This window comes from Tamandua tetradactyla, chromosome 10 (genome assembly GCF_023851605.1).
Source record: "Tamandua tetradactyla isolate mTamTet1 chromosome 10, mTamTet1.pri, whole genome shotgun sequence".
NCBI classification, from domain to species: domain Eukaryota; kingdom Metazoa; phylum Chordata; class Mammalia; order Pilosa; family Myrmecophagidae; genus Tamandua; species Tamandua tetradactyla.
This window is the reverse complement of record NC_135336.1, coordinates 31,565,428-31,581,403: the sequence shown is the minus strand read 5'-3', so window position 1 is coordinate 31,581,403 and position 15,976 is coordinate 31,565,428. Positions and strand designations below refer to the sequence as shown.

The 15,976-nt window shown below is 35.0% G+C and overlaps 1 protein-coding gene across 27 annotated transcripts in view; it reads right to left on the bottom strand.

Annotated features, from left to right (window-relative positions):
- ZBTB20 (zinc finger and BTB domain containing 20) overlaps positions 1-15,976 on the bottom strand; it is an 893,822-nt gene that overhangs the window by 620,405 nt on the left and 257,441 nt on the right. For all 27 annotated transcript variants that reach the window (XM_077118274.1, XM_077118288.1, XM_077118272.1 and 24 more), the window contains one exon: positions 8,957-9,002. The gene's annotated coding sequence lies outside the window, so the exon portion shown is untranslated. The remainder of the gene's footprint in view (positions 1-8,956; positions 9,003-15,976) is intronic.

The following is a 15,976-nucleotide window of genomic DNA, read 5'->3' as shown; positions in this document are numbered from 1 at the left end:
TGCTAAACATTTTATTACATGGTTTCAGAGTAGAAATATGATAATGGTAGAGAAGATGATGATGATAAAAGAGAAGAGGAAGAAGAACTAATTTATAATTTCAAAGTGCTTTGGTATATTGACACCTCTAATTGACAGATAAGGAAACTGAGCCCAGCAGCAAGAGGGGCTGCCCAATATCTCAAAGCCAGTAAGTGATAGCGCAGAATATGAATCCAGATCTTCTGTTTCCAAACCCCATAATCTCTCTACTAATACACTGCCTATTTATTCCATGAAATAAGGTATATATAACAACACTTTTCAATATATGGTTAAAATAGAAATTACTCAAGCCAGTATTGAGAGTGCCATAATATTTATAAAAATAAAAATAACATTAAAAAATTATTGTTGTTGGTAAATTTCTGAAGGGCAAAAACCTTCTTCAAGGTTTATTCTTAACACAGAAAGTTGGCAGCAAGAAAATGCTTCCAAAGCTGTCAGGTGAATAAGGTATTGTTAAGAAAAGTAGTAAGACCCTATGAAAACCACATAGAAGAACTAATTCAGATGAAAGGTGTCAGCTAAGGTCTCTCTGAGGAGGTACTATATAATAAATAAGAATACAATACCTCACTGAATATACAATCTAGTAGAAGAGGAACCCATAACCACTCATTTAATTACAACTGAAGTCTATTCATTATCTTTGATGATGCCATACAATTGCAAATTCATTTGTCCACTCCACTCTCCAGTTTGGGAATGTTCTACTTTTTTCTTCTAGTTACCTAAGTCCCATGTTTCATGTTCTTTTCAAGTTCCCTCTCTTTCTAGCAACTTCCAAGAGCATAGCCTCTTAGAGGTCTCTGCCTCTAAGAATATAACTCTTCAGCATTTACCGACTTTTTCAGCTATGGCAAATGGGTTGCATCTTATATGCCTTTTCCCCTCAATTGGTAGTAGCTGTTTAAAGTGTTTGTCTTCAGGAGGATTCTGAGGCCAAGTTCTGGCTTAGTGGCAAAAAGAACTATCATGGACTAGTGATGTCTTTCATGGGCAGTGAATGAAAGTGCCTCATTTATTTACTTTTATAGTATTCATTTGACACTGAATCTATTTCTAGAACATGCAGTTGACACAGAGTGCCTCATTTTGTTTTTTGTTTTTTGTTTTTTGTTTAATTTCTATCATGTCTCTTCAAGCATACTCTAAGATTTTGTAATCAAGGGCCATGTATACTTTTGTATGTTCATAACATCTAGCCATGCTTTATAAACAACAGGTATCTACGGATGATAATGGAACAACCATTTAAGAATTTGTGTTTATTATCACTATTTATAAACCCCATTTATCTCTTAGCATCTCTCAAAAGATTATCAATATTAAACCTATTTCAGAGGAATTTCATAACATAAAGTATAAAATTTAAGTAAACATATCCCCTTTACCATGACCAGATCAAATTAAACACAAGGAAACTGATGATACTTAAGGATTAAATATATGCCTTCATAAAATAATAACATGGAAAAAAGTAGATAAGGAAAACAGTATTCTTAAAGTGGATTTAAACCTTTTAAAAACATTCAGAATCTTTACCCTCTTAATATAGCTCACATATTTACTATGTCCTAGAAATTTTATCGTTTTTTAGTAGACAGTATCTCCTTGCATAAGTGTTGAAGAAATCTATGTCTATTAGTTTAGAGCTTACATTAGAGAAATAGTTCCATTTTGCATTTCCTCCCTGCTAAGGAAGTGTATTTATCATATTCCATAACGGCTCACAGTTTGTTTTACATTAACTGCTCATACTCTGTGCCAATAAGACAGTGCTGGAACAGCAAATGAATTTGGTGTGTTCATTTAAATGATTCTGCAAATCACAGGCTACCCAGTCATCTAATGATAAGAGAGCCCCAAAGCCACCTGATCACCATTATGCACCCTTATTTTTTGGACTAGCATGGTCAGTAGTGTCAGGATTTCAATGCAGAGAAGAATGAGGAGGAAAAGTATACTTCAGATCTAATCATGAAAAAAGAGTTGTATTAATTCAGGCACCAGCAATGATGGGGCTAGGTTGGAAGGGGAATGAGATATAGGATCTGGAGTGCTTCATCTGCTCCAAGACCAATGCTGGTTTTGGCACTTTTCTCACTCTAGTGAGTTGCAAAAAAACAAGCAGGTGCTAGCAATCTGAGAGACCACATGCCAGCTACAGCTGCTTCAAACTGATTCAATTACATCTGCCTGAATAGTCCCAGGACATCAAACCAGTTGAAGAGATCTATACGTTGTAAGGAGACCTAGTCCATTCTGATGTACAACTGACCTTCAGCTAATCACCTGAAAATCCACAGGCTTTGATATAAGTGATCATTCTATTACCAGGCACAGGAGAAAAGACAGGAAAAAATATATGATTTCTATTTACTTTGAACTTAAAAATTGGTTGCAGACAGCCCAAAAATCCCTTTTGAATTTTCATGTTTAAAATCTGATGTCAGCTGAGGTCTTAAGGATACCTTGAAACAGCCTGATTTTGTAACAACATTTCCCAAATCACTGGGTACAGCACATTTACAGAACATGCTCTTGGGATCTGGACTTCGCTCCAAACCTTGTTTGTACAAAAAGGGGCCAAGCAGCTGGGAAATTCTGGAGTGGAGTGTGTCCTCATTAGTTCCCATCTGCCACCAGAACTCAGCTCATGGCAAGTTTGGCTAAGTCCTGGTGTACTCAGGTCCAAATGTGGGTCAGTTTTAATTACACTGTACAGAATTCAGTGTGCAGTTTTTAAATCCTTATTATATACCACAGAAAAATGGGAAGCTCTCCAATCATTTTAAATCAATGATTAAAAAAAAAAAAATATATATATATATAGGGCCACGGTGGCTCAGCAGGCAGAGCTCTTGTCTGCCATGCCAAAGACCTGGGTTCGGTTCCCGGAGACTGCCCATGTTAAAAAAAAAAAAAAGTACATTTATAAAAACTTAAAATCAGGTTAGACATGCAGTAGGTGGGGAAAAAATCTTATAGATGAGTGCAAGTGTTGGTTAAGAGAATTATTAGTGAAACTGGATCACGAGCAAGTTCTACTTTAAAACTTCAAAGTGAAAAACAAACTTTCTTTTTTTCATTTGAAATATAGGAAACTATATAAGGTATACACAGTGTCCTTACTCTTTAGTGTGAATGTGTAGCAGTAAGACTCTGGCCAGTTTATAGTAAACACTGACAAGAGAACTGACTTTCACATAAACAATGAAACATTCTTCATATCCCTATAACCCTTTCAGCATTTGTCATTCATGGCACGGATTATAAAGAGAGAAAAAACAATATAACAAGCTACCTATTAAAGAGCTCATGTGCTGAGTAGCAGACCCTGGGCATGACCTGGCTCTCAATGCCATCCACACAACTGTGGCCAGATCTAGCCTGTGCAATCTATGTTCAGGATTCATCCTGTCCGAAATCTTTATCAGGTGCAGGAGAGCTAACACTACGCCTTCCAAGACAACTCTCAGCAAAAATTCAGGAGTGAGAATGTAGCTAGTGTACTGATTAGGAGTTTGTGCAATTTTTGATGGATACAATGTCCTTTGGCACGAGCTCTAATCACAAAGAAAAAAACTTAAATGCTCAAAGTATTTTTGCGGCTTGTGACTGAATTGTTATAGAGTTTATCCATTAATAGGGCAGTGTGGAATTCTGGATCTGAGTACCAGCATTTAACACTTGCTAGCTATGTCATCTAGGAAAAATTGCTTATCCTCTCTGAAATTCAGGTTTCTCAATGTAAAATGGGGAAAATAATATCTACCTAACAGAGCTGTTGCAAGGACTATAATAATATATACATAAAACATCTGGAATATGGAAGGCACTAAGTAAACATTAATATTATTACCCCACTAAATAAAAATCCCATTAGTCATCAATATTTATCTTAACTTATCATGGTCAAAATTGTCTACTTAACAATAGACAAGTCAACTTTCTTAACTCTGCTGAATAGTGGTTTATTCCATATATTACCTAGTGCATTTTCCCTTACCTCTTTTCTTGTTGCTGTTCAGTAAGATACTGCTACAATATAAAATGCCTGGTTGAAGAAAATGATTTACTATCATTAAAATCATATAGTTCTTATTAAAGGTGATTAAGGGAAAACACATATACAAATTCACTTTTCTACTTTTGAGGAAGTTTGCATAGGAGGGTATCAGGATATTTTACCATGTTAATTTTCTTCTCAGTTTAAAAGCAAAAAGAAAAGCCTTATACAGCAATCTACTCAGTGACAACCAGGCCACTAAAACGGGTTGCTTAATTGTGACAACCTTGCCAACAGAATCACCTTTATTTCTCTGGGATGCATATAAGAGCACATGGCTTAATTGGTGAATATGAATTCTTATTGTTTGTAAGAGATTGATTTTAAGGGTATCTGACTTTTGAAAGAGGGGTGACAGTTGTCTGGGATTGTATCCACAGCTACTTCCATTGCAAGATACACTTCCATAATCAACAGACTCTGCAGGTGAAGTGATTATCACAGTTAGAATTTTTTCTTTAAGCAGCCCCACCTTCTTCTGAAATGCAGCATGCATAGTTGGAAATTGAGTCTAACCTTGCTGGATTGAAAGACTCAGTAGTTGTCATCAGAGACATGATAAACTTTGTCAAAATCCCACACTTATTATGATTCTTTTCATCAGCCATCTTAAGAACTTTTATATTTTAAAAGAGGAAAATAAAAATATTAATTTCTAAGGATAATAGTGGCTGTTGTGCACAAAATATTTTGTATACCTAATCTACCTTAGTCCTCACATCTATCATTTAAAAAGTAGATGCTTTTATAATCAGATCATAGATAAGAAAATTTGAGATTTAGTGAAGTTAGGCAGCCTTGTTTAGGTCACACAGCTACTGAATTGTGGAGCTGGGGTTTCAGTTCAGGTCAGTAGGACTCCAAAGCTCCTAATTCAAATTCAGGTAAGAGATTTAGAATCTAGATATGCTAAGATCATCACTGGCTTCCAAAGATGATAATTTATTTAATGTATTCACAGATTTCTTTAAAACATCTGTGGACACATAAACAGTAGACGTCTTGCTAAACCTAACTCAGTTTATTCTCCTTATGAAGAAACCATGTTATTTACAAACACAAGAAACCAAGTTATTTAAAAACATAAAATGAAAGGATTCAACCAATTTAGATGAACTCAATCTCATTATAAGAATACCTGAAGATCATTTAGATTCAATATAGTGATAGCCTGTGTTTTGGTTACCATTTCAGAAACTTGACATAATCCATTAACTACATGGATTGCAAATGATAGTAATCATTTACCGCAATCAACTCTCCAATCACTGGTAAAACATTTTTTTTAACTGTAATTTTTCTCACATGAGATATTTCCCCTAGGGTTCTAGGTCCAAATTCAGCAACTCTATCTACACAGTGTTCAGACTGTTTAACACTGGCAAATGCCTAAACCTTTCTGAGTTTATTTTTTCATCATAGATTAAACAAAGATGTTAGATGACAATTTATGTCTCTTCAAGTTTAATACTGTATGATTTTTAGAATATTTTCTAAAACCCTGGAAGCAGAAACAGCTTTGGATAAAATCTATGAGATGATCTATGTGACACTGTCCAGTCCAGGATCCTTCCCCACCAGGCAATTAGATGGTTTCTCTTCAATATCTAAATCGTACTTGTAATGGTGGTGGTAGTGATGGTAAACGGAGTAGGAGCAGCAAAGCTAAGACCTATTGAGGCCTTACTATGCACCAGCCACTGAGCTGAGAATTTTACATATATTACATTATCTAGATCTGATTGCACAAAACTGCAGGAGGTAAGTGCTATCATTTTTTCCAGTTTTGCAGATGAGGCAACAAAGACACAGTGAGATTAGGCATCTTGCCTGGGTTCATATTACTCATAAGTGGTAAAGCCCAAAACAACTCTGTTGATATACCTATGCATCTCCCACTAGTCTGTACTGTTTGAATGCAAGCACTTTGTCTTTATTCATCAAACTTAGGACTGTTTCTGTCAAAGAGTGGGTATTCATTTACCACGAGGAATAAAAGAAAGAAAGGAAATGAAGAATGAAGAGAATAAAGAAAGAAATCATATCTAGGGAATTCTATGTTCTCAATAAATGTTAGTTTTCTTCCTTTAGCCCAGGAATCACAAGGAAATCTACAAATTTGTTCAGGAGTCCAGAGTTTGCTGATTTCTCCCTACTAGGGATTCCATACCATAATTCTTGGTACAGGCTACTGATTCAGCTGCTTTTATCTGACTTAATTATTAATATTGCAGCTAATACACATCCTTGGCTCAAATGCTGAGATTAGTAGAGGAATAGAGTTTAATCTACCACAATAAGGTTTGAGAAAAAAAAAAATGCCTCTAACCCACCAGTACAAGCTAAGGTGAAGGTAAAACTGTTACAAAAGGAAAGGTACTTCCAAGCCTAAAAGTACTTATGAATGACATCAACCAATGGTACTAAAATATGAGAAGTCTAACCAAAATTCTTTGATGGAACAGATATTGACTCCTTATACAGCCTGTGGCATTCTTACACGACTGCCTCATGCCATGAAGAAATGGGACCTTAAAGGAGCCTATCTAAAGCAGCTCTTAATCAACAGCCCAATTTACCTCTACCTCTGTTGGCTTTACCTCTATTTATTTACACTTAAAATTTACTAACTATTAGAAACTATAAATATATATACAGTAAATACAGGGCCCATTCCTTCTGCTTAGCAAAACACAGATTTTTAACATGACCTCATCTTACCCAACCAGAAGCAAGTCAAAACCCATTTTATTTCTGTTTTCAGTGAACAGAGGTAGGGAAATTGAGAGAGCACAAGCAAGTGCTCAGGAAAGCTAAGGCATTATTCATAGAGTGTAGATCTGTTTATTCTTATTCTGCAAAGTACTTCCAAAGTGACAAGAAACCTGGTCATTTAATGCCTCAGCTTTGTGTGTAAAATGGGGATTTTCTCACAGGTAACAAAAAATGAATATAAAGCATATTGCAAATAGAGCTATGCCAATTCTTGATGATAACAATGAGATAGGATCAATTCTTATAGCTCAATTTCAGGATTTATCAGTAGTATCATGTCTGTCTAATCGGTTGTATGAGAACTAAAGGAAGTCCATCAAGACTCACCTTAAATAAATATATGAGAAACAGGTTTCTAGGACTTTCTATCACTCTACTTCCAGTACAACTCCAGAAGTATTTCATTCATATATGCATTTATTGTCCACCTACTATGTAAAAGGCATTGTAGTAAGGATTTGTACACAATCCCCTATTCATCTTTGCATCTAAATTTTCTACTCCAACAGAACTTAAATTGGTATTATAGAGACTTATTTTTTTTAACAGTAGATTACAAATGGGTCGATAAAAGAAAAAAATATACCAGCTCTAAGCCTTGAGCTTTATGTTACTGAACACTGATGGAAACCCCTTAGTGTTTATATATATATATATATTACAGTCATTTGATAAGTTTTCAATATCTAGAATTTGGGAATATCAAATATATTATTTAATTAAAATACATTTTTTGCAGTTTTGGGACAGAACTTATAGAGCTTTCCCCAATTAACATAAGAAACAGATTCTAACAGCATGTCCACATTGAAAATACAGATATTTGTTAGAAAATATGTAAACTATGAACCACAGATCTTAATATCACTACAGGTAACAGGGAAAAATACCCAGTGATTAGGACTAGATGAAATTAAAAATAATATCCCAGTCTTAAAATCTATATCTGGATTTTAGCCCTTCTTCTAGTATCACTACTTAATTTTCACTTTTTTTACTCTGATTTTCACCCAAATACAACAAAGACACATACAAAAATCAAGAAATCATCTTACAATATTTCTTAAATTTTCTGACTACAGCCCATGTGTCCACTAATAGCCAAATGCTTTCAAATCTGTTCAGCTAAATGGATCAATAAGTACATCCAGCCTTTCATACTGTGGGTTTGCCAACATGGTGAAATGGAGCCAAACACAAAGTGTCTCTCCCAGGACAAAAATTATTATCAACCCAGTTATCTGGAGAGATCTACTCTCCAAGGGCACCCTTTGGAGAAGTCACTATAAGCACTATCTAAGGCAGTCAATAGCTACTAGGAAAATATTTTAGACACAGAAGAAAAGATCTGAGGAAAATATTTGGGAGCTAAAACTAGGAAGTTTTATAATACACCAATGAAATAGTTCAAGGTCTACATTAAGTAGCAATGCTTCAAACTCAGAGTACACAAAATACGTAACAACACAAGCAAACTGCTAACAAGCTTCTCTGTGCACTCACTCATACGACACAGCTGCAAGCAACAATTGAGCAGGTGCAACCAAGCTTCTGAGAATTCTTGCCTGCTGCCCAGGAACCACACATTTGAGATTTTAAACAGGTGCAAACATTTCCCCCGCCCCCATTCCTCTGGTTCTTGAGACAGTGCATCTGCGAAAACTCCTTACCTACAGCAACCACCGCAGGTAAACTCAGTATCAGCAAAAAAAAAAAGTTTAAAAAATAAAGCAATAATGTCATAAACACTGGTTTTGCAATAGTTTGACCTCACATCAGCAGATGCCCAAAGAGTACAGTTCTATAGAACACTTTCTAATCTCTTCACCAGAAGACTATTTTGTAATTAAAATTATTCTGCTTCATCAAATCTTAGAAATATTTGACTCTTATAATAGAGTGAAATGCAATATGTGATAAAATGTACTATCAAAGATGTCAACATTTATAAGTACTCAAAAATTAACATGTTCACATTATTAAATCTGTAAGCAATTTTAATATGCAAAAATGTAATTGTCAATTAATATATAAGTTTACATAGTTATGGGTAATTTATATACATACCTGAACAGCTACAGGGCATGAACAGACTTGCAATTTATCAGGCACTCTGAAATGTAAAATAAAAGTATAAGTAAAAATTCATTTTCTCAGTTGGAACCAGTATTTATGTTGAGACAATTTCTATGTAGCATAAAATTTGTAAAAAAAGTGGAAAAGGAGGAAAGATTTCAGTGCTCAAAAAGATGAATTATTTTATATCTATATTTTCACCATAGGATATTTCAGATTACCCTAAATCACATATGTACAGATACACACACACACACACACACACACACACACATACAATACACATAGAGTAGCTAGCAGTGTTATCAAAATCAAGTACCGGCAAAGGACTAAGACTCACCATGGTCTCTGAAACGCAAATGCTTTCACTAGAGGATGAGGCAAACACTTAAAAATGATTTTTTTTTTTGGTATTCCTCCAAGATTATTGCCTTCCTAATACAAATACGACTGCTGCTCTCTAAAATGAAACTTCTCAGATTCACTGTACTCAGTTTGGATAGAATATTGGTAAGGAAGAAAGGTGCTTTTGTAAAACTGCCCACAAAAAATGCAAAAATAAATAAAAGTAAATTTTGAATGTGCATTAACTTTAAGTTACACAAGCAACTAGAAAAACAGATTGATTGCTGCAAGAGGGAATACTAAAGCTACACCAGATACAATGCTTAATGCCTCAACCCAGCACACTTTGAGAAAACTGTCAGTGACGTAGTCCTCAGAGTCAGTGTAGACTATGTAAATTCAGCTTAAACAAAAAATGCAGGTTATACAATTTGACTTGAAAAATATTTGGATGCAGGTAGAAACTGGACTGTTGTGAACCTTAAAACCTTAATTATTGTGAACCTTAAAAATATTTCATAATCCTTTCTGGAAGAGTTTGATTTATATACTTTCTGAGCATAGTTGATGATGGCAGCATATTCAGTAGGTCTACTTGACAATACTTAAGTGTTTAGTGATAAAACCTATTTTGATGTTGACTCAGTGAAACAAGGAATTAAGACATGCAATTTATCAGGCAGTCTGAAATGCAAAATGAAAGCTTCTTCATACACTTCTACTGAGGATGTGAATTGCTAAATATTTTCTGGAAAACTATTTGGTCATATGTATAAGTGCTTAGGAAAGTCCAAACAATTTTTTATACACAGTAATTTTAGTTCTAGGATTCTATCTTACATAACTGGGAACCAACAGATTTTTGTAAAAAAGGTCATGATTTTTATGACAGTGACAAACTGAAATGACCTTAAATGTCCAAAAGTAGAAAAATAATTTAATAAAGCATACGATATCCATATGAAGGAATATTTTGCAATAATTTGCAGCATAATTTAAAAGAATACTTTAAACTTTATGACAAAATTACATATATTAAATGTTGTATAACTATGCAGGTACCAATTACATGGACAGTATGAAATTACATAAAGGAGGACAAAGGAAACAGAGCACATAAAATATTAGGTGGTTATATCTGGGTGATTAGATTATGCATGATTTTAATTTTTTCCCTTCTTACTTTCATTTACACGTAATTCATCACAATAAACATACCACTTTTATAATAGGTAAAGTATTAGCAGGCAGGGTAGAGGTTAGAGAAAAAAGTTGAAAGTGCTATATAGAAATTGTAAACCTAAACTTCCTAAGAGAAATAAGTTAATTCAGTCACACATAAAATCCACTAAGTACACCTACAGTGAGAAATACACTCACTGCTTCCTCATAGAGGTACATCCAGGTTCTCTTTTATCCCATTGCCTTGGAGTCTATTCCAGCAATTAAATAACACATTTTTAATATTTTAGTAAAATTTATTCAATTATTCAGAGTTAAATGATGGCAAGAACAACTTAAGACTAAATCTATTTAATTTAATACAGACTAATTTATTTACTAAATCCACAATATTTAGTGAGCATCTATTACACCCAAGGTGCTGTGTTTGGTATCGTGAGGTGATAAAAGATACATTAGTATATATCTTACCCTCATAGAGCTAACAATTTAAAAGAGCCAAAGGATGTGTATGAACATCTGACATAAAGATCCAAACACAATACAGTTAAAGGCATTTGTGACACTCTAAAGAATGCAATATAACAAGTTAATTATTGTATAGATATTGAACAAAATCTGACACGTTGCCTCCTTCTAAGAGCCAATCAAAGTAATATAAAATAAAAAAAAATTGAGTACAAATGTGTATCACTTGTAAAATGCACTAGTAAATCACTTTCCTTATTTTAGGAATTTAATTATTTTCCTTATGTGGTCTACTTTTTGTTAATAGAGAGTAATACAATAGGAGATCAGGTATGAAGGAATATTCATCCACTCTAGGATGCTAGATGTCTAAGATTGTATTAGGTTGCCTAAGGCCACATAAAGCATATGCACAATTATTAACAGGCTACAGTTATTTACTGGCAACCAAAATAAATGCATCACTTGCTGATCCTGCCTAAAGACACTATTACATGAGGAGATAGGGTATGGATGGACAAATTCTGACAATGGTCAGGGTTGGAGGCAGCAAACCATTTTTATTGTGCAGATGAAATGACACAGCTTAGAGATGTTCTCAACAGCAGTTCAGTTTCCCTTGTGGCCTGGAACTATGATAGGCATTTGCCCCTCTGAAGCCAGTGCCACATGTGGTTCTGAGGTTTGGGTAAATGAGGTCAGTCTGTGTGAAGTAGTGCCAAGCACTAAGAGAAGCTATTCCTGTGATCAATCATCCATAGATCCAGGGTTCATAGAATTCTTGGGAGCGAGATCCCACATATGAAGTAGAATGATGGTTAAGGGCTTTGTTTTTGCCTTCGGAAAAAAATGGAATTAAATTCTTGAGCACATTACATTTTCTTTGTCTGTAAGATGATGTTCAAAATACTGTTGGGTTTTGGGCAGTGTGATGGTGGCTCAGTGGCAGGGTTCTTGCCTACCATACCAGAGACCCAGGTTCGTTTCCTAATGCCTGTCCATGCCAAAAAAAAAAAAAAAATCCTATTGGATTTTGTGGATTGCATGTTATAAGCATACAAAGGAACTAGCACAGTGCCTGCCACAAAGCAAGTATTTATGACAAAGTGACAGGAAGCTTGTCCCTTTAAGCTAAGCATCACTTCTTCCATGCAGGGAATAAGGGGATAAAGTTGGCTTGTTCAGGATATCACCCTATAGTCCAGCAGTTCAATCGAAAGTCAGTCTTGCACTGGATATTCACAGAATACCTCTGAATCAGGAGCACCATAATAATATTAATAGATACAATAAGCAATCCTAACAAGCATTTTTAATCACCATTCCTATTACTAAAGAGGAAAGGAGTACACTCAAAACAATACATGCAGCAATACCATCCAACTTTTCTGGGTGAAAAATGAAGGATCACTTTCCATGTATAACAGAAACAATGAAGAAATGGAAAATAGGTGCAAAATGAATGTAATTACTCAACTGGAAACTGGCCAAGGAATGGAGTGGTGGGCTCCTTAACAATCACATGTAGTCTAAAGAGACCCCCTCAAAGAACCTGAGCTCACATAAAATGTAATGTTTGCAAAATAAGTCAAAAATATTGTAATCAGTTTTTCTCTCAGGACTTGGAAGAAGTGGATGAATAATGATGTTACTCTACTTGTTATCTGCTGGTTTTTTTTCTTTGCCATTGCTGTAGCTCTTTATTTATTTATTTTTGGAGTACCAAACAGACCCAAGAATTGTTCAACGTGCCTTCAGAGTGCCATGGAGACTAAATAAACCCTAGATTTGGTTGGGTCATGTGAAGGTGAAGTGACTATCAGCATCATTCCGGATGGAGAAACACTATAGTTTGCTTTTATTGTGCTTTTGTTTGTTTAGGTTCTGTTTATTTCCAGGTTGGCAAATCTGGAATTCAATAGGTCCAACTCAATGCTGTGAAATGCAGGAATGTCCATCTCTCCATACTGGCTGGGGGTGACTGGGACGGAAGAGAGAGGTACTTAAGGGGCCTCTCAAGCCACTGTAAATCCAATGCCCTAATTCAATTTCGGCTTTGAAAAGGACATCACCTGGATTTTGTGGGGAGGCTCCATAAAAAACCTTCTGCACCTAAGTTTAGATTAAAATATTATTTCCTCCAAGGCTAAGCAAGCATCCTCATGACTATTTTAAGGGCTTTATATTTTAAATTTGACCTATTTTAAGAAAAGATACAATGTGATCCAAAATTCTTTTATTTATTTTATTCAGTATGTCACTAGTTCTTCTGGACCTACTATAGAGCTGGGTATTCTATCATTTGTATTCTTATATTGTTATTATAAAACATAGACTTTAGTCACTGATAAAGACAATTTCATATTTTAAATATTGAGATGTCCTATATCTGTTGTTCATCTAAACAGAAAGTTTTATGAATACTAAGAGGAATTATGATTTTTAAAGTATATTTGAAGAACTTAATTATGCTTATTTTTTTAATTACAGACCTAGATTTAGTCTTCACAGTTAAAACACTATCTGCCTATCAAAAAGAGGAAGTATGAGAAGCAACAGTTATCTATATATCTACTCCTTGAACTGGAAACAGATAAAGGGTAATTAGGAAGGAAAAGGAAATCATACGATAAACACCCATTAAGTCAAGGGCTCAGCTAGTCTGTCTAGACCTTAGATCAGATCAGCTATAATAAAGCTACAAAAGGCAAGAAAACTAAGTTAAGGAAAAAAAAATCTAAACTGCTAAGTGTGAATTTTCTTAGGGCTACAATTTAAAATTAAATAATATCATATTTGATGAGTAAACACAATGAATATGAACTATCACATAGAAACTTAATCTATAATATATCAACTAATAATATACTAACTGATAATAAGTATATTTGTCCTAGAGTCAATAGTTCACAGTGTATTAAGGAGAAAAGTTTGTATTTTTTTCATAGGGGATTTTATTTAAACTTGACAACTTAAGTGAAAATTTAAGAGCTAGTCAAAAAAATGAATAATACTAGAAATAAGTTTTCAAAATACTCTCAACTTGCAATTATGACCATGCAAGGGAATAATTTATTCTTAGGGGATACAAAAATTCTACTGTCCTGCTCTCACCTATCATTAGGATTTTAACTTAGATATTACCTCATCCAGAATATGATTCCCCATGCTCAATTTTGTCATATAATCATTACATGTACTGTCTGTCACATAAGACTGAACTTGAGGACAGAGATTTTCTAGTCCTTAACACCTTAATACATAGCAGGTATGCCTTACATATTGGTTAAATGGATATAGAATGAATAGTATAACCAAATATTCCTGATGATTAAGAAAGCCCATGTTGTATAAAAAATTAGGATATCACATTCCTAAACAAACTCTTCTTCAACCTTTTAAAGATTAATCCTCTAATTTGTTTTCTTTTCATTTTCCCTCCTTCTTTTCCTCTTAACTAGTACAAAAAAAAAAAAAAAAAAACCTGATGAAAATCTGGGTCTCAAAGTTTTACACCAGCTGAGAAAGCCTGACTGGTTTGGCCCCAGGGTGGGTAGAGGTGTGCGATCAAATCCCACTCATTAACAGTCACAGTGTGGTGGAAGCTGTGACCAACAGTACCCTAAAAGAGCCCTACAAATTCCAAATCAGTGTTGTCATTCTGCTACTTTCTCAGAGAGGCCTCTTTACTGAGGCTGACTTCTCAGAGAAGCCAGCTCTGATTTCTCCACAATTTTATTTTTTGTGGCATTCATCACTTTGAGTTATTTGTGTGACTGATGGTTTATGTGTTTTTACCTCTATCTTCCTCTCCAGATGGTAAAACCCAAAAAATCATGTCTATTTTTGGTCAGTACTTGTATTTATCAGGGTACTCTACAGAAACAGAACCAACAAGAGATATCTATAAATATAAATATAAGAGTTATTAAGACATCTCACACAACTGTGGAAATGGAAGATACAAAATCCATAGGGAAGGCTGTGAAGCTGGTGGCTCCGATGAAGGGTGTGAATGAACTCCACAGGAGAGGCTCACTGGCTGAAGAAGTAGTGAGTATCTCTTTCCCATAAAAGCCTTCAACTGATTGTATTATCTCATTGAGGGTGGCACACCTTAAGTTGATTGCAGATGTAAAAGCCCCAGACATAATCAATTGACTGATGATTTAATACCCAGCCTTCTGGTATATCAACCAGCCATGAAATATCCTTGCAGCAACAGTTAGGTGGATGCTTGCCTGACCAGAAAACTGGGCATTATCACTTGGCCAAGTTGACTAGAACCTAACCATCACATTCCACCCCTTGTCAACTTGGCAGCTATGCACATTACCTTGAAACACACTTAATTTCCAAATAGAAAACCATAACAGACGCATGTTTTGCCTAACAATACTCAACTGTCCTCATACAACCAGAAATGCACTACATCTCTCCAGAATAGAGTGCAAACCTTAGGTAACATTTACTCTCAAATTTTATGTCCTATGACTAAATACTGTAACATGAACAGTACAAGTTATGTTCATATGATAGGAGGAAAATAGGATATTCGCTTATGTACAAATGTAAACATACTCATAACAACACAGGGAGGAAATATTCATACAATCACAGTCCTTATTTCTGTAACTGGTAATGTGATCATAGTTCAGATTTATCACTACCATTTTCTACTACCCATTCCATGTTCGCTTTACCTTCAGAAAGCACTTCAACTGGCCATGGTTCCTGACAGGTGGGGTGACCCAGACCTTCATTCCTGAAGTTTCTGGGCCATTGGATTGGGTTGTTGCAGCTTTCCATTAACTTTAATCACAGGGCATGGTAGTACAAAGATACACCCTAGAGGATCTCCTGTAGTCCAGGAAAATCCTTATTTACCTCCATTGTGTAGCTGTAGTCCTATTTCCCCTTGATAGTCATGATCAATCACCCCAGACAAAACAGTAATACCCTTTTGTGCCTGTTGATTCAGTGGCATAAGAAGCCCAAAGTGGTCAGGTAGAGTCT